This window comes from Pristiophorus japonicus, chromosome 2 (assembly GCF_044704955.1).
Source record: "Pristiophorus japonicus isolate sPriJap1 chromosome 2, sPriJap1.hap1, whole genome shotgun sequence".
NCBI lineage: Eukaryota > Metazoa > Chordata > Chondrichthyes > Pristiophoridae > Pristiophorus > Pristiophorus japonicus.
Window position 1 is genome coordinate 65,642,355 of NC_091978.1, and position 20,259 is coordinate 65,662,613.

The window sequence follows — 20,259 nt, forward strand, 5'->3', positions numbered from 1 at the left end:
TGAAGGGATAGGAATGGGGATTGCAGAACCACCTCAGGAGAAGGGGGGCGAGGAGGAAGACGAGGAAGAGGAGCCTTTGAGAGGAACCCAGGCCACCACCACAACCACAGTGGAGGCCTCAGAGATTTTGCCATTGCAAAAGCTTTACGTCGGCAGCTCATAATTGAACACTTTGCTTGAAGAGTGCACGTTGTCTGGCCACTCTATCCCACCACGTTCCCCCTCCTATTCTACAATTGAGACACTACACAGAAATGGTTAATGTTGTGTATCCCATGTTCCACCACCAGGGAGCTCATCCCCTGAAGTCCCAAGGGATCCCAGCATCTCTTGGGAGCACTGTATATAAGCCGGCCCCTAAGGCCTGTTCCTCACTCTGGAGTGTCTTAATAAAGACTGAGGTCACTGTTACTTTAACCTCCCTGTGTGCAGTCTCATCTGTGTTAGGAACAGAAAAAAATTATTAAACATTGTAACATTGTAAAATTTGTAACCTTTATTAAACATTGTAAACTTTGTAACCTTTATTGTGAGACTTAAATAAAATAAGCTGAATCCAGCAGTGTGATCATTCAGCAACATTAACAACATAATCCAGTGTGAAACTTTAACGTGAAACTTTGACATACATAAAACATGTGATGTATCCCGCATCAACAACATAATGCAGCAACCTGCCCCATTATTTTTTCCCGCCATCTTTTGCCCCCCTTCCCCTTGCCAACCTCCCTTGCCTGCTGCTCCTACCAAAAGTAGCACCAAGATGGCGTGCAGCAAGGCTGCCAGTGTCCTGCTGTGTTGGGGGAGAAACCTTGGAGATGCCGTCTGGGGACGCACTGGAAGAGCTAGTTGCGTAGAAGGCCCGGCTTCTGACTGGTTAGCCTCTTCATCGGCGTCGCCAGTCACAGGTGGTTTCGATATGACAGTGGGGAATGCAGAGAGTATGGCAGCAGGCATGGACTGCATCACCTGCCCAAGCTCAAGCAGAGCTTGTGCCTGTGATGCGCCATATTCTGCAAGTGTTTGCGCCGCACACTCCGAGACTCCACTGTCACTGCTGGAGGTCACAAGCCTCGTATGGGCATTGATGGCCTCGCAGGTATCGCGGCTCGCACCGACAATCTGCGACCCTACCTCTGTAATGGTTGCTTTCAGACTGTCAATGCTCGCCAGAATCCTACCCAAGACATCAAGGAGCTGAGCTGGATGCTTTCCCTGGACATTCCCACCCTGTCCAGTTCCAGGTCTGCCTGAGTGTTAGCAGACTGACTTTGCCGATTCACCCTCCAGAGAGATGGCATGCAGGATTCAACCTTAGCACTGTGTTGATGCATGGCACTGGTCCCAGGAGCCTCAGATTCCTCGAACCCCGAGAACATCACGTCGTCCTCAGAGGATCTGACTGCCGCTGGTGGAATGAAGCTACGCCGGATGCTGCACAGGAGTTGGCTCATCCGTATCCTCCTCCTTCCTCCTCCTCTAGACGATGGCCTGATGTGGAGTGGTGCCTTGAGGGATGCAGCGCCTGCATCTGGTCATCTGGAAGTAGAAAGCAACAGACTGGTTATTAGCAGCGGAGGGGACAGGGTGACCTGAGGAAGGTTGCATAGGCAGGACTGCCGCTACTCCATTACATCTAGTCCAGATACACTGCAGGACATTGCCCCAACCTCGTCCAGAGACATTGCAGGACATTGCCCCAACCTATCCCAGGGAGTGTGCAGGACTTACCCTCAGTATCTGAATGGGGGTCAGCGCCACCCAGTGGCAGCTGCCCGACCAGTGACACTGATGTCCGTGAGTGGCAGGGTTCGAGGCGGACTGCCACCTGTCTGCACCTGCTCGCGGCGATTATGCGGCGACTTTGCCTGCAAAGATGAAAATGGGAATGGTTACAAGAGGGTCCATCTGCTTTTGTGGCACAGATAGCCACCAAAGCACTTATACTGTGTGAATGTAATGTAGTCCTCTGTTTAATGGCCTTGGAAGTTGCACATGGTTCATCAGGAGGACATCAAAGTGGGGAGCAATCTTATGAGATCTCGGAAAGCAATCTTAATAATTTGTAAAGATCATTAATGACAAATAGGGTGCCGAACTAAGCCTACCTATGTGTCATGTATTTTAGTAGGTAACCCACAGAGTACTAAGAGGCACCAACAGCATGAGAACAAATAGTGTGTCAGATTTATAATTCAAATAATGAAGGGGTGCATGAATTAAAATTGTACTCACTCTGACCACCCTTGTCAGATCATTAAATTTATTTCTGCACTGTATGCTGGTTCTCACCAGTGTCTGAGGCATTGACCTCCTCAGCGATTTGCCTCCAGATCCTTTTAAATTATGGATGGCAGTGGTCTAGATCCACCCCTAAGATGCAACTCCTGCCATCTTTTTTCCACAGCCCCCACTAGAGCTTCATTAGCCTTGTGGCTGGATCGCCTGGCATGCCGTCGAGAATCATCATCCTCCATCATCAAAATCCAAATGTAAAATGGCTGATTAAACCCTGGTTGTACTGCACATGCGCATGACCGCATCCTGCGTTCGCGTTTGTGACTGGAGAGCAGACCAGAAGCGCGGAAAGAAAAAGATAAAATAAATCTGCGCATGCGCAGAATGGCTGTTTTTTTTTTAGTGCCGGAACTTTCGGCTCCGGCGCACAAAGTGTGTGGTGCAATGCCGGAATTGGCCCTAACGCTCCTCGTGAACTTTCATTCAAAGGTTGTGAGCTCTGGCGTTAATGCTAACCCGGTGCTAAATGTTTGACTCCGCCGCAAATTGCGGCCGGAAACGGGCGAAATGGCAAAAAGCTGAAAATTCAGCCCCTGAATGAAAGTGCAATGGGAAACAGGTTTATCATACAGCACAGTATTTAGTCCATTGTGTCTGTGCCATCTCTTTGAAGGAGCCATCCAATTAGTCCATCCCTCTTCCCTGCTCTTTCCCAATAGCCCTGCAAAATTTTCATTTTAATGGAAATTAGATATATACTTGAAAAGTTTCCCTTTTCAGACACTGCATTCCAGATCATGACAATTTGCTGCGTAAAAAGTGTTTCCTCATCTGCCCTCTGGTTATTTTGCCAATTATCTCAACTATCTGTACTCTGGTTACCGACTCTCCTGCCAGTGGCAATAGTTTTTCCTTATTTACTTTTATCAAAACCCCTCTTAATTTATTATAACTTAAGATGCAGATATACCCAGCAACAGGAATAGATTTTAAAAATTACTGAATGGTGTGTGAGTGCTGATAGATTTGTTTTCGAGGGAGATCTGGGAAAACACCCCCTAGAAGTTTTGATTTTTCATTTACTACAGTTCCGGAAGCGTTACGGATAGTTTTGGTAGGAAAATAAAATTTGTTTTATGGACTTCAGTACATTCTCGCAGTATGGACTCCAGTACATTCTGGCAGTGTGGGCTTTTATTGTCAATTTCTATTTGCCTATGCTGGAAATAAAAATCGTTGCACACCATCATTAAAAAAATCTAAAAGTGCACAAAAATCATGGTTTACAGGACTGGGCACAGAGAGTGAAATTTTGTGCTCTCAGGTACACTTGACTGACTATCTCCAGTCTGAGATTTGCAATCTATTATACTATTCCCTGGAGCTGTTGACTGCTATAATGGGGATGGCATGGGCTCTCTCTCCCTCTCCAGCTGCTCCATGGTAACACATTGACCTCCACCATGGGTGCATAAACAAACTGAAAACAGCTTTCATAGTTGCATAACCAGGCATTGCGAAAAACACACAAAGGAAAAATTTGTCAGGCTATGGGGAAAGAGCAGGTGGAATGGGATCAATTGAATAGCTTTTTCAAAGAGCTGGCACAGGCATTGTGGGCCGAATGGCCTCCTTCTGTGCTGTATAACTCTGGGCTAGATTTTCGGTTTTCAGCGAAAATGGTAGTTTTACGCCAAAATGACCATTTTCGCTGCACTACCGTTTTTAGGCCTAACTTTCGGCCTTTACGTCTGCGCATCTGTAAAGTCGGCATTGCAGGAGGATTCACGGCGCAAACTGCGAGTTTTGGCAACTTTAGTCCGGGGCCGGTAGGGCTGCAAGAGAGGCCTTGGGAGGGGGGAGAAAATGTTTTTTTAAATTGCAAAAAAACATTCAAAAAACCCTTACCTACTAAATCGCTAAGAAATAATTAAAAAATAAAAACTTTAACTTACCTTTTTGCAGGTCTTTCATACTTACCGCTGCTAGCAGGGCTGCACTGACAGGTTTGGCCCTGTCGGTATTCTGGGTATGCCGTATGGGTCCGTAGAGAGCGGAAAGTGCGACGCAAATGCAATCTGCGCGATGGCGCACCTCTCCCCGGCGGTACGTGGAAACGCCGCCGCAAACAGATCACCGAGGATCCCGCCGGCCGGGTTTTGGCCGCGGAGGGTCAAATCGCAGCAAAAACCCGGTCGCAAAGTCGCCGAAAATCGTGCCTAATTTGCATCGCAGTAGTAGATTATGATAAAATCCTAAATATAAGAATCTTAGTGTATTTTTTTTAATTAAGTAAAACTCATTACTTCAACACCGCTCCCTACTTTCTAAGCTTTAGAAGTGCACTGATAGGAATGTTGAACGAAAGCTAGTTAATGGATTCACACCAGGGAACATCTTACTTTTCCCAAAAAAGCAACTGCGACTTAGCTTGAAATAAAATAGACCTTCGCATAAGACTATTGCCAGATATGCTGATGAAAATTAGTTTTTGAAATCATAATTTTAGCAGCTAATTTGTTATATATAAGTTTTGGAGGGACACATATCTGTAGTTGTGATTCAGAAACCAGCAGCTCATCTTCAAACTTTTGTGACTCAAATTCATGTGCGACCAGCAGTGAGAGAAATAATAGCCTAGAATTTGCTGGAGCGGGGCATCTCGCATCATGCCCCGTTAGTAAAATGAATTTTCCAAAATGTTTTTGTGCCACAAATCGCTGGAAGTGCAAGCTGATAATGACGTGGCGAGGGCAAGGAGGCATCTGGGACCTTAGTGGATGACAGGACCAATAGTGTATTCCTTTAACCAGTGAGATTTAAGGATAGAGAAAGAAAAAGAGGAACAACAGAGATGATAATAGGGTAAATTAGAGTCAAATTCAGTACAGAAAGGGAAATGAAGAGAGGGAAAGAAAGATCGAATTAAGAGAGGGAGAAAGAGACAGAAAGCAAAAGTAAGAATTACATTTTAAATTTTAAAAACCACGAGGAACAATTAACTATCTGCAGGAAAGAGACGCCACAGTTTCAATTGTTCCCTTTCAGGACCGGGGAAGTTGAGTGGCATTGCAGGAACATAAATCTCATCATTAAAAGGGTCCTTACATTTTTAAGCATGAGCCCGAACTTTCTAGAGCAAGTTTAATTGGTTTTAATGGAGCAATATCTTGAAACTCACAGGGAGATTCATGGCAAGCTCCTATTTTCACGAGTGTGACGGTGGAACGGCGCAAATCACCCAGCAATTTATGGTGATTCATGACTCAAAGCATATCTCTTCCTCGCCCCAAATTGCTGGGTTATTTACACACTAATAAAGACGTGCGCAGTAAACTCACCATTATTTTCCCAGCAAATTCTGGCCCAATATCTGGTTGGTTCTAATAGCCTCTAATCCTGCCTTTAACTGATCTAATTGTTCATGTCGACAACCTCCAGTGTCCGTGAGCATTGTCAAGTTGGCATATGGCTTGAAACCCTAATTGTCAACTTCAAAAGCTGATAGTTAGCACATATGGAAATATCAACGTCACTGTTCATTTTTTAACACTGTGTAACGGAATAAAATTATACTTTTTGCTCAAACAGCAAATTCTGCGAAAAAAAATAAGTTGTGGGTTAGTGTATTTGTAATTCTGCTTCAGAATATCCATGATAGATGATGAAAATGTATTATGTATTTTGAAAATAGTATTTGACATTCTATACTTAGAGGGTTAAAAGAGATTGACTTGCATGTTTTATAAAAACATGTTTGATTGTTGAGAGTGAGTTGTAGAGAGAGAGAGAGAGAGATATTGCAAATCCTCAATATACTTGCTTTCTAAATTACGTAGTTTGAAGCAGATTTTTAATAAGTATCGTTTGAGTTTTAATGCAAGACACTATGGCAAAAATGCACATTTCAAGCAATGAAATACATCATCAATTCACACATACCAACCTAAAAAAACTAGCAAAATCTGGCCATCAACTTCATAGCTGACAACTCAAGAATGGCCCTTATGTGAAAACAAGCGCACAGACTTTGGCCCCAAGTTTCCACATGATTTGCTCCTGATTTTTAGGAGCAACTGGTGTAGAACGGAGTATCTTAGAAATCGGAATTCTCCACATTTAGTTTGCTCCAGTTCTAGTCAGGTAGAACAGTTTCACTTTGGAACAGAATTTTTTTTTCAAAAGGGGGCGTGTCCGGCCTGATTTGAAAGTTTCCACATTGAAAACTTACTCCAAACTAACTTAGAATGGAGCAAGTAAAGATTTTTGTAGGCTTGCAAAAACCTTGTCTACACATTAAAAAATCATGCGCAGGTTTCAAATTAGGCGTCGGGAACGAGGTGGAGGGGGAGGGGGGGGGGAAGGGAAGTCATTAAATTGTACAATAAATCCTTAGTTATACTTATACAAATATTATACAAATAAATCCAACCTGAATAAAAATTTATAAGCAAAGAAAAGATTAAATAAACCATGTTCCTACCTGTGTGAAAGTGCTTCAGGCAGGCGTTTCACACAGCGGTGTGGTGTCGGGACCGACGGGAGGGGCAGGCAGCAAGCAGCCTTCCAGTTCAGTTGCAGGCCTTTCACGCAGCGGTGTGGCGTCGGTCCCGACGGGAGGGGAAGCCAGGCAGCAAGCAGCCTTCCAGTTCAGCTGCAGGCCTTTCACGCAGCGGTGTGGCGTCGGGACCGACCGACGGCAGGGCGGGGGGAGAAAACTTCAGCCAGCCAGCCGTTTGCCGTCGGGCCGGACCAACGGCACGGGGATGGGGGGGGAGAACGCTGCAAGAAGCCTCAGTGCTTCAACCAGCCAACCGTTTGCCGTCGGCCCCGACCGACGGCAGGGGGGAGGGAGAAAGCTGCAAGAAGCCTCAGTGCTGATCATGGAAGGGCGATGTGGTTTTATTAAAAATGTTAAAAATTGAACAGCTACAAAAAATTTGAATAGTCTCAAACAAGTGCATGTGTCCCGTTTATCACAGTCTATCTTTAATTACAGAATGCACTCCCTCACACACAGAAATATCAAGAAAATTTAAATGCAAGCCTTTGCAAGGGTTCAATAAACAAATTTTCACTTTTTCTGCAGCACTTTTTAAAATGGCCGAGTGCCAATGTTTACTTAAGACTGCGCATGCGCGAACGCTCCAACGCGCACGCGCAGGGTTGCCGGCACCAAAAAAACTAATTTAAATTGTACCCGCCCCCTCCTACTGACAAAATCGGCGCGAGTGGTAGGCTCCGCCCCCTGGGCGCCACGCCAAGCCGACATCGAGCTGAAAGGCGCTCGAGAATACCGCATTTTTTTTCAGGCGCCGTTTTCGGCGCGAAGGAGGGGCGCCTGTTTTGCCACGTGTGAAAACTTGGGGCCTTAGTAACTTAAGCAGTCGGTACAAGCAACATTCCCTCCCTTGTATTGCAGGAATAAAAAAAAAATACTTGAAAGCCTGAAGTGGAAATCCAAATGTTGAAGGTATAAAATTGGTAGTGCATTTCTTGGGGTGTTGGGAGCATTAAAAATGGTTTGTGCTGGTTAATTTAAGTATGTATATTTCATAAATAATTGATTTTTACTTAAAATAAAAAGAAAAACAGAATTATATTTGGATTTTAACCAACCAACCAAACTGTCACTTACCCAAACAGTCACACTCTCACATCCAACCCTCCCCTCCCTGCCTCATTCAGAAAGACAACTACCCATTATAGAAAATAAATTAAAGCATACAGTATCGAATCACCAGGATGATACGAGGGATGGGGAAATTGTTATAAGGAGAGATTTGAGATGCTGGAACTAAATAAGAGATGGCTAAGAGGAAATTTAATAGAGATTTTGTACAACTATGAAGGCAGGTAACTATAGGCCGGTTAGTTTAACATCTGTAGTGGGGAAAATGCTTGAAGCTATCATTAAGGAAGAAATAGCGGGACATCTAGATAGGAATAGTGCAATCAAGCAGACGCAACATGGATTCATGAAGGGGAAATCATGTTTAACTAATTTACTGGAATTCTTTGAGGATATAACGAGCATGATGGATAGAAGTGTACCGATGGATGTGGTATATTTAGATTTCCAAAAGGCATTCGATAAGGTGCCACACAAAAGGTTACTGCAGAAGATAAAGGTACGCGGAGTCAGAGGAAATGTATTAGCATGGATAGAGAATTAGCTGGCTAACAGAAAGCAGAGAGTCGGGATAAATGGGTCCTTTTCCGGTTGGAAATTGGTGGTTAGTAGTGTGCCACAGGGATCAGTGCTAGGACCACAATTGTTTACAATATACATAGATGACCTGGAAGAGGGGACAGAGTGTAGTGTAACAAAATTTGCAGATGGCACAAAGATTAGTGGGAAAGCAGGTTGTGTAGAGGACACAGAGAGGCTGCAAAGAGATTTAGATAGGTTAAGCGAATGGGCTAAGGTTTGGCAGATGGAATACAATGTCGGAAAATGTGAGGTCATCCACCTTGGAAGGAAAAACAATAAAAGGGAATATTATTTGAATGGGGAGAAATTACAACATGCTGCGGTGCAGAGGGACCTGGGGGTCCTTGTGCATGAAACCCAAAAAGTTAGTTTGCAGGTGCAGCAGGTAATCAAGAAGGCGAATGGAATGTTGGCCTTCATTGCGAGAGGGATGGAGTACAAAAGCAGGGAGGTCCTGCTGCAACTGTATAGGGTATTGGTGAGGCCGCACCTGGAGCACTACGTGCAGTTTTGGTCATCTTACTTAAGGAAGGATATACTTGCTTTGGAGGGGGTACAGAGACGATTCACTAGGCTGATTCCGGAGATGAGAGGGTTACCTTATGATGATAGATTGAGTAGACTGGGTCTTTACTCGTTGGAGTTCAGAAGGATGAGGGGTGATCTTATAGAAACATTTAAAATAATGAAAGGGATAGACAAGATAGAGGCAGAGAGGTTGTTTCCACTGGTCGGGGAGACTAGAACTAGGGGGCACAGCCTCAAAATACGGGGGAGCCAATTTAAAACCGACCAAGGAATTTCTTCTCCCAGAGGGTTGTGAATCTGTGGAATTCTCTGCCCAAGGAAGCAGTTGAGGCTAGCTCATTGAATGTATTCAAATCACAGATAGATAGATTTTTAACCAATAAGGGAATTAAGGGTTATGGGGAGCGGGCAGGTAAGTGGAGCTGAGTCCACGGCCAGATCAGCCATGATCTTGTTGAATGGCGGAGCAGGCTTGAGGGGCTAGATGGCCTACTCCTGTTCCTAATTCTTCTGTTCTTATGTTCTTATGATTCGAGGGGATGAATAGAGAAAGACTATTTCCCCTAGTTAGGGAGTCTGTGATGAAGAATCATCAGTTTAAAACAGTCACTGTGCAAAATGTATGAGTTAATAGTACAGCTGCTGAGTAAAGCATACAGCTGCAACGTGTTTACATTCCTAAAAAAAAATTATTTATATGTCATTTATATTGTAAAAAGACTTCCAATGTAATTCACACCATATCTTCTGAGCTGAGTTTAAACCGCCCCCATCCAGTCTGTCACCATGCCCACCTGTTTCCTCAGGAATTCTCTTACTCAACCCCTGCACCTTGCTAGATCTCATCTCAACTTCAAAATCCACAAAATCTATCTCTTTGGTATGTCTTCAGTCACCTCCTCTAGCATTTTCCCACTTCCTCTTCGGTGCTCATTAACCGCTGCCCACCTGCGCCCCCCCGCGCCGCCCACCCGCCCCACACCTCTGTGCATCTTGGGATGGTTCTCTACATTAAAGGCATATAAAGTGCCTTCTACATAGAAGTATAACTTGCTAAATAGTTGTATTTGCAAATTTCAATAGTCGCTATGGGTTGGCTGAAAGTTAATTTTTGCCTGCCTGTGAAAGCGCATAAGCCATTGGAAGTTCGATTAGGAGGCCGAAATTCATCACCTCACTGCCCGCTACCACCCACTGCCCACCGGCATTGCTCTTCGTGAGCTGCCCAGTGCCATTTTTGAGGTAGCCTGGAGTGGAGAGCTGACGTCAACAGACGGGAGAGTGGTGCAACTGAGCTCCCGCCTGCTGACCTCCCAGATTCCTGTGGGTGGGACTCGGTGGCAGAACGGGGGTGGACCGCTGGCTGGAGGCTGGTCTGTCCCCGACGGTGTGTATGAAGAACCTGAAAAAAAGGTAAAGTGAACATTTCTTTTAAAAATTTCCACAACGGGTCCCCTGGAGGTCTTCTGATTAGTTTTTAAATTTTTTACAGCTGAATTTTTTTTTCGGGTCTTCAACCCAACGTGGGCCCGACTCCATCCTCGGCGGCACTTGGGCGGCAAGCGCCTCTGCCGCCGAGAATGAGACCTCTTGCCTGCTGCCACCCAGATTGGCGGCGTACGTCGTCCATTTGCCACCCGTTGACCATCGAGGGACCTCGGCGATGAATATCCCGCCGAAAGTACCATCCAGTACCTCAGTGGCACTTGGGCGGGTGGAGGCCTTGATGAGAATGGGCCGTTAACCAACTTAATAGCACAAAGCTCTACTAATTGAGTTAATAGTTCTATTTGCACAATGCTTCATGGCATCTGAAACCAGAGACCTATTCAGACACTAAGCCTTTGACTCAGTGAAAAGAGAAATTCATAATTTAATCAAAAATAAATGGCGGTCAAGTTTGCAGCAGATCATAAAATCTTGGCAGCAATGCAAGCAATTTATCTTCTTGTAGATCTGATATTGCTGCAATTATTTCTCATAATCTAAATTCACTGGGAAAAGTAGATTTTATTTATTTAGTAAGTGCACATTTCTTTAAATTAAAAATAAATATATGAACTTAAATATATAAACTAACAGGACATGCAGATAAGTCCTGGATCCCCATCTTATTCATTCATAGTTGTTGAACTAAAATAAATGTTCTGCCCAGTCTGGCCGGCTAGGACCCTCCATACCTCCTCACTTTGTTGAAATCAAGACTCATTATATTCTCTTATGTTACCTGATTCCTTCCTGGGACTTCAAAACTAAAGAACTCTTACCTCCCTCAGTCTTCCTTCTACAATTAGATTTTAAAATACAAGCATGGTTTCAGCTATTTACTTCTGCTTAATTCACCTTATCGCCTCGACAATTACCACCTTTATGATTTCCTGCAATGTGTGGCTGTTGGTCCTTCACGTCGGCTGCTCATTTTTTTTAAATAAAAAATGACTCAAAGTTCACTGTGTAGCTTCAGTTGGACCAACTTAATAGATGTAATTAATATGAGCTTTCAGGGGCATCAGGACACATTCAGCTGGACTGTTGCAAGTACTATTAGAACCAGGAATGTTTACATAGACATAGAAAATAGCTGCAGGAGTAGGCCATTGGGCCCTTTGAGCCTGCACCGCCATTCAATAAGATCATGACTGATCATTCCTTCAGTACCCCTTTCCTGCTTTCTCTCCCTACCCCTTGATCCCTTTAGCCATAAGGGCCATACCTAACTCCCTCTTGAATATATCCAATAAACTGGCATCAATAACTCACTGCGGCAGGGAATGCCACAGGTTAACAACTCTTTGAGTGAAGAAGTTTCTCCTCATCTCAGTACTAAATGGCCTACCCCTTATCCTAAGACTATGTCCCCTGGTTCTGGACATCCCTAACGTCGGGAACATTCTTCCCGCATCTAACCTGTCCAGTCCCGTCAGAAACTTATACGTTTCTATGAGATCCCCTCTCATCCTTTAAACTCCACTGAATAAAGGCCCAGTTGATCCAGTCTCTCCTCATATGACAGCCCAGCCATCCCTGGAATCAGTCTGGTGAACCTTCGCTGCACTCCCTCAATAGCAAGCACGTCCATCCTCAGATTAGGAGACCAAAGCTGAACACAATATTCTAGGTGAGGCCTCACTAAGGCTCTGTACAACTGCAGTAAGACCTCCCTGCTCCTGTATTCAAATCCCATAGCTATGAAGGCCAACATACTATTTGCCTTCTTCACCACCTGCTGTACCTGCATGCCCACTCTCAGTGACTGATGAACCATGGCACTCGGGTCTTGTTGCACCTCCCCTTTTCCTAATCTGCCGCCATTCAGATAATATTCTGCCTTCATGTTTTTACCCCCAAAGAGGAAAACCTCACATTTATCCACATTATACGGCATCTGCCATGTATTTGCCCACTCACCTAACCTGTCCAAGTCACCCTGCAGCCTCTTAGCGTCCTCCTCGCAGCTCACACCGCCACCCAGTTTAGTGTCATCAGCAAACTTGGAGATATTACACTCAATTCCATCATCCAAATCGTTAATGTATATTGTAAAGAGCTGGGGTCCCAGCACTGAGCCCTGCGGCACTCCACCAGTCACTGCCTGCCATTCTGAAAAGGACCCGTTTATCCCAACTCTGTTTCCTATCTGCCAACCAGTTCTCTATCCATGTCAGTACATTACCCCCAATGCCATGTGCTTAGATTTTGCACTCCAATCTCTTGTGTGGGACCTTGTCAAAAGCCTTTTGAAAGTCCAAATACACCACATCCACTGGTTCTCTCTTGTCCACTCTACTAGTTACATCCTCAAAGAATTTCAGAAGATTTGTCAAGTATGATTTCCCTTTCATAAATCCATGCTGACTTGGACCGATCCTGTCACTGCTTTCCAAATGTGCTGCTATTTCATCCTTAATGATTGATTCCAACATTTTCCCCACTACTGATGTCAGGTTAACCAGTCTATAATTACCCGTTTTCTCTCTCCCTCCTTTTTTAAAAAATGGTGTTACATTAGCAACCCTCCAGTCCGTAGGAACTGATCCTGAGTCGATAGACTGCTAGAAAATTATCACCAATGCAGCCACTATTTCTCGGGCCACTTCCTTAAGTACTGTGGGATGTAGACTATCAGGCCCTGGGAATTTATCGGCCTTCAATCCCGTCAATTTCCCCAACACAATTTCCTGCCTAATACACCCTCAGTTCCCTAGTACATCTGGAAGGTTATTTGTGTCTTCCTTTGTGAAGATAGAACCGAAGTGCTTGTTCAATTGGTCTGCCATTTCTTTGTTCCCCATTAGAAATTCACCCAAATCTGACTGCAAGGGACCTACCTTTTTCTTCACTAATCTTTTTCTCTTCACATATCTATAGAAGCTTTTGGAGTCAGTTTTTATGTTTCCGGCAAGCTTCCTCTCATACTCTATTTTCCCCCTCTTAATTAAACCTTTTGTCTTCCTCTGCTGAATTCTAAATTTCTCCCATTCCTCCGGTTTACTGCTTTTTCTGGCTAATTTGTATGCCTCTTCCTTGGATTTAACACTATCCTTAATTTCCCTTGTTAGCCACGGTTGAGCCACCTTCCCTGTTTTATTTTTACTCCAGACAGGGATGTACAATTGTTGAAGTTCATCCATATGATCTTTAAAGTTTTGCCATTGCCTATCCACCATCAACCCTTTAAGTATCATTTGCCAGTCTAATCTAGCCAATTCGTGCCTCATACCATCAAAGTTACCTTTCCTTAAGTTCAGGACCCTACTTTCTGAATTAACTTTGTCACTCTCCATCTTAATAAAGAATTCTGCCATATTATGGTCATTCTTCTCCAAGGGGCCTCGCACAACAAGATTGCTAATTAGTCCCTTCTCATTACACATCACCTAGTCTAGGATGGCCAGCTCTCTGGTTGGTTCCTCGACATATTGGTCTAGAAAACCATCCCTAATACACTCCAGGAAATCCTCCTCAACCGCATTGCTACCAGTTAGATTAGCCCAATCAATATGTGGATTTAGGTCGCCCATGATTACTGCTGTACCTTTATTGCACACATCCCTTATTTCTTGTTTGATGCTGTCCCAACCTCACCACTACCATTCGGTGGCCTGTACACAACTCCCACTAGCGTTTTCTTCCCCTTGGTATTCCGTAGCTCCACCCATACCGATTGCACATCATCCAAGCTAATGTCCTTCCTTACAATTGCATTAATTTCCTTTTTAACCAGCAACGCCACCCCGCCTCCTTTTCCTTTCTGTGTCTATCCTTCCAAAATGCTGAATACCCTTGGATGTTGAGTTCCCAGCCTTGGTCACCCTGGAGCCATGTTTCCGTGATGCCAATCACATCGTATCCGTTAACTGCTATCTGCGCAGTTAATTCATCCACCTTATTCCGAATACTCCTCGCATTGACGCACACCAGCTTATCTTTTAACACACTTTGACCCTTTAGAATTTTGCTGTAAAGTAGCCCTTTTTGTTTTTTGCCTTGTGTTTCTCTGCCCTCCACTTTTACTATTCTCCTTTGTATCTTTTGCTTCAGTCTCTATTTTATTTCCCTCTGTCTCCCTGCATATGTTCCCATCCCCCTGCCATATTAGTTGAACTCCTCCCAAACAGCACGAGCAAACACTCCCCCCCAGAACCTGTTCCAATGCCTCAGGAATTTGAATCACTCCCTGCTGCACCATTTCTCAAGCCACGTATTTATCTGAGCTATCCTGCGATTTCTACTCTGACTAGCACGTTGCACTGGTAGCAATCCTGAGATTACTACTTTTGAAGACCTACTTTTTAATTTAACTCCTAGCTCCCGAAATTCGTCTCATAGGACCTCATCCCGTTTTTTTACCTATATCGTTGGTACCTATATGTACCACGACAACTGGCTGTTCACCCTCCCTTTTTAGAATGTCCTGCACCCGCTCCGAGACATCCTTGACCCTTGCACCAGGGGGGCAACATACCATCCTGGAGCCTTGGTTGCGGCTGCAGAAACGTCTATCTATTCCCCTTACAATTGAATCCCCTGGAAGGCGCTTATATGGCTCTATTGTCTGTGCCGGCTCTTTGTTAGAACAATCCAAAATAAATCCTAAAGCCCTCTCTTTTCCTCGACTCAATAGTTTACTTACTCTTTTAAAAGGTGCAGTGGTCTCTACCTCAATTCCCTGTTGAAAAACATTCCATGCTCCAACAACTCACTGATTAAAGAAACTTCTAATTGTTCTCCTCACTCTCTTACTGACAATTTTCAATTGATAGGCCATTGTTACTGACTCCCAACCTGAGTAAATGTTTTCCTATTCACCCATTTCAAACCCTAAATAGTTTTGAAAATCTTTATGAAATCTCCTCTTAGCCTTCTCTTATCCAGTGGAAATGGTGCCAGTATCTTGTGTCTCCTCATAATTTTAGTTTTCATTCATAGTATAATATTGAATCTATGCTTTGTGCTTTTATATCTTTTTTTCTAATGGGGTGTACACAGCCCTCTACCTGTGGTTTAGTCATTGCATTCTACAAATTTATAATTTATTCTTTGCTCTTGTAGTCTATGCTCCATTTCTAAAACTCAAAATTCTACTGGCCTATTTCATGGCTTTACCTGCCACTTCTCATACTTTCACTCCCTTTAGTGCCATTCCATTGAGCATATATTTCCATTTTTCTCCTCCCAAAATGCATTACCTCGTACATCTTTGCATTAAATTGCATCTGAAACCTTTCTACTCATTCCACTAGCCTGCCCTTGTCCTCCTGAAGTCTGTTACAACCCTCCTTGCTGTTTGTCAGCAACCTTTGTTACTTTTTTGTCAGCAAATTTTGATACCCAAGTCCAAATTACATAGAAATAGAACAGAAAAATAAACTCAGTCCTGACTCCTGGGTATATCACTTGCATTGTTTAGAATCTTGCCATTCAATCTTGGACGTACTGAGTAATTCTGCATCTCACTCTCCCCGATCGATACTTTCTTTATTTCTATATACGTTTTGAGTTTGGTCATTACCCCTACAGATTGTTGCCTTGATTTAGTACATGCTTTTTAATTTAATTTTTTTTTAAGCCTGAGGAAGTGTCCCGTGTGTCGTGGAAAGCTTGTGGTATGCACTGTACACATGTATATGGGTATCTATTATATGTGTACAAAGAATGATGAGCTGTGAACAAAATTACAAACCTCAGCAGACCCAGCTTGGGCCAAATCATGTTATTTGACTAAAAAATCTAATTTTCATAGAATTTTACAGAGCAGAAGGTGGTCATTAAGCCTGCCGTGCTTGTTTCGGCTCTCTAAGAGTTATCTAATTAGTCCTATGCTCCTACTCTTGCACCATGCCCAATGTCCCTGTATTTTGGCGCCGCACGGCCCCTTTAACTGTGTGGGCCATTCAAAATACTGCGCAGGCACAGTTTTGCATTGAAAAGCCGACTGCGATGGATCCCTGGAGCTTAAAGGGAACATTGACCATGTCCTTTTTTAATTTTTTTTCCTTTATTCTTTTCCCTTTTAAAAATTATTATGGATTCTGCTCCCACCATTGTTTCTGGTAGACATTCAATGTCCTAACCACACTCTTCATTGTAAAAGAAAATCTCCTAACCTGCTCCCGAACCTTTGTTCTTTTGACAATCTTGAATTATGCCCTCTCGTTAGTGACTATCCAACCAATGGAAATAGTTTTTACTGATTTATTTTATCAACACCTCTCATAATTTTGAATGTCTCTATTATATCTCTTAAGCTTTCTTGTTTTAATGAAAATAGCCCCAGTTTATCTAGTTTGTCCTCTTGACAGCTTCTCCACGGCCTTGAGATCATCCTGAAGTAAGGCAGCCAGAACGGGATACAGTATTCTAACTCTGGCCTAACCAATGATTAATATAGATTTAGCATTATCACTGCTTTTGTACACCATAACCCTACTTATAAAACCTCAGGTCCCATATGTTTTTTTTTATAGCTTGACTTGCACCTCTCTGTACCTCTGCTCTTTTTAAAGTATCAGGCCTCTATAATGTTTATAATTTTATCCCACTATGGCATCAATGTACAAAGGAACAAAATGTCCTCCTGTCAGTGTGCAATTTTACTTCAAGCTTCCCCTACTGTCATGAATCACTAGTGGACTGCTGCTGCTTGTTGGTGGGAGACAAGACATCAAAGGGATTTTTAAAAGAAAGAAAAACATCCTGCAGGGGGATCCTAATTGCTAAGAGTCTAGTGGTTATTTTAGCGGGAGGGAGAGGAGAGAATGCCTTCATGTGGCCTCGTGGGTAGTGATGCTTCTGTCCAATCTTTGGTCCACTGGGCAGGATGTTACATGAGGTGGCATTAATGCATCCGTTCTGTCGTCCCCGAGCTCCTTATAGAGATACCACTCTCTAATCTTAGGTTTCACTTATAACCAAAAGAGCAAACAAGTCAGAAAATGACAATGGTTAGCACTTTGTAATATTTTGTAGTAGGTTCATATCAATAGTGTAGCTTTCAAATGCAGACTTTAGATTCAGAGTGTTCGCAGTTCCATTGCGCTCTGTCCAAAATTCGAATTAAACAAACATTCAACCTTAATAAAAATGCAGTAGCAACATCAAAATCCTTGTTGAACTTTGTGCAAATTAGATTTTATTGGTCTGTTATATCAATTTATATTTTGTGTTTACCTCTGTTTTCTATGCGGTTTGTTATAAAATAAGGATAATGAAACAGAAAAGCTTAACTTATCCATTAATCTCTTATTTTCTTGGAATATATTTGTTTTATTTCTGAATTGGGCACAATAATAGTCCAACAGTCCTTTCAGGGTTAAAAGGCTCAGGTGTTAATCCCCAGGTGTTTTCATGCTTGAATACCGATTTCCACCCTTGGTCCTCTTGCCTAGTAATCCAGTGTAAGTAATTCACTTTGGCAAGACATTAGCAGTTCATGCTGTCAATAGTGAAGAGCAGCCAAAGATCGAGAATGATTGCTTTGTGGCTAAATTGATTTTTTGTTTCATAGACAATGTCCAATTTTTCATTCAATTTGTAATAGATATTTTATGTTTTTATATGTTAATATGTTGCCAATTCATTTACGAAAATAATTGTACAGTCGGCTTGTCAGGAATTAATGTTGAGCCCCTTTTTGTTTATATTGAATGTAGTAAGCAATATTAAGAACATGTACGGTTTGACATAACCAATGCTGCAATCATATGAATTTTTGGCACTGTCTGGCTATAAGCAAATTTGCTTTTTGTGTTCCTTGCACAATTTGACCATTCCTGAACTATCACCAAGATTAGGACAGGATTCCAGTGTATCACCTCTTAAGAAAACTAAAATATGATTACTGATGTTAAAATTGTTTCATATGAAGTTAACTGATCATTGGGAATAAAAACAGATATGTTGAAAATGCACAGCAGATTGATCAATATCAACGCAGAATAGGGTAGGAGATCAAAAAACAGGGCAAGCGGGTCTTAGACATTTTTCTGTCTAGCTACAGTTGTAGCATGCATTTTGTACGATAGCCTCATTCGGTACCAAAATTAATGCCAAAAAAAATCTACTGCCATCTCATAGATTTTGTGCCAGGATTGCACTTTATGCCTTCAAACTACATGTTAAATCTGCAGAAGGGTAATGCCATGTGCAACAGAGCTCTTAAAGAGATATAGGCTTAATGTGGGCTTTCTGCTACAATGTTTATGGTACATTTTCAATACATTTTAAATTATTTTTAAAATATTCTGTTTATTGATGTATGTATTTTGGAAATCATTGTTTGGAGCATATTTTTTCTTTTTAAACACCCTGAAAAACATATCCACTATAGTCTTCTAAATCACTGGAAAACAAGACGTCAACAACAGAAACTGATGAGAAAGGACACGTGAAAAAAGTTGTTTTTGTACCATGAGAGCTCACAGAGCGTCTATGTATCTAGATCTAAACTGTAGAGTCCCTTGGTTGGTTTCTTAAAGGTAAAATTCAAATAAAGACCTTTCATGTCCTTAAGACATCCCAAAGGGCTTCACCACCAATAAATTGTTCTGTTATTTAGGCTAATGTGCAACAAGGAGAAAAAATTGCATTTAAATAGGGCCTTTAACATAGCAAGACGTCCCAAGGCACATCACAGGAGCATTATCAATCAAAATTTGACACGAGCTCATAGAGATATTAGGGTCAAATAGGTAGGTTTTAAGGAGTGTCTTAAAGGAGGAAAGCGAGGTAGAGAAGTGGAGAGGTTTAGGGAGGGAATTCCAGAGCTTAGAGCCTTGGCAGCTGAAGACATGGCCGCCAATGGTGGAGCGATTAAAATTGGGGATGCACAAGAGGCCAGAATTAGAGGATCTCAGAGAGTTGTAGCGCTGTAGGAGGTTACAGAGTTAGGGAGAGGTGAGGCCATGGAGGGATTTGAAAACAAGAATGAAAATTTTTTGGATGATGGTGAATGGGACTTGGTGTAAGGTAGGATATGGGCAGCAGAGTTTTGGATGAGCTCAAGTTACTATATTAACGACTTGGATGAATGGACCGAGTATAACGTAGCCAAGTTTGCTGACGGTACAAAGATGGGAGGAAAAGCAATGTGTGAGGAGGACACAAAAAACAGGCTAAGTGAGTGGGCAAAAATTTGGCAGATAGAGTATAATGTTGGAAAGTGTGAGGTCATGCACTTTGGCAGAAAAAAATCGAAGAGCAAGTTATTATTTAAATGGAGAAAAATTACAAAATGCTGCAGTACAGCGGGACCTGGGGGTACCTGTGCATGAAACGCAAAAGGTTAGTATGCAGGTACAGTAAGTAATCAGGAAGGCCAATGGTATCTTGGCCTTTATTGCAAAGGGAATGGAGTATAAAAGCAAGCAAGCCTTGCTACAGCTATATAAGGTATTGGTGAGGCCACACCTGGAATACTGTGTGCAGTTTTGGTTTACCTATTTATGAAGGGATATACTTGCTTTGGAGGCAGTACAGAGAAGGTTCACTCGGTTGATTCAGGGGATGAGGGGGTTGACTTATGAGGAAAGGTTGAGTAGTTTGGGCCTCTACTCATTAGAATTCAGAAGAATGAGAGCTGATCTTATCGAAACATATAAGATTATGAGGGGGCTTGACAAGGTAGATGCAGAGAGAATGTTTCCACTGATAGGGGAGACAAGAACTCGAAGGCATGATCTTAGAATAAGGGGCCGCCCATTTAAAACAGAGATGAGGAGAAATTTCTTCTATGAGGATTGTAAATCTGTGGAGTTTGCTGCCTCAGAGAGCTGTGGAAG

General features: G+C 42.8%; 1 protein-coding gene and 1 long non-coding RNA gene across 7 annotated transcripts in view; one reads left to right on the forward strand and one right to left on the reverse strand.

Moving 5' to 3' along the window:
• The window catches only part of LOC139239069 (WD repeat-containing protein 7), a 1,036,818-nt gene that overhangs the window by 786,871 nt on the left and 229,688 nt on the right, over positions 1-20,259 (forward strand). The window lies entirely within an intron of this gene.
• LOC139239106 (uncharacterized) overlaps positions 471-20,259 on the reverse strand; it is a 34,814-nt gene continuing 15,025 nt past the window's right edge. Inside the window, exon 2 of the long non-coding RNA XR_011588605.1 lies at positions 471-1,539. This is a non-coding gene — a long non-coding RNA (uncharacterized lncRNA). The remainder of the gene's footprint in view (positions 1,540-20,259) is intronic.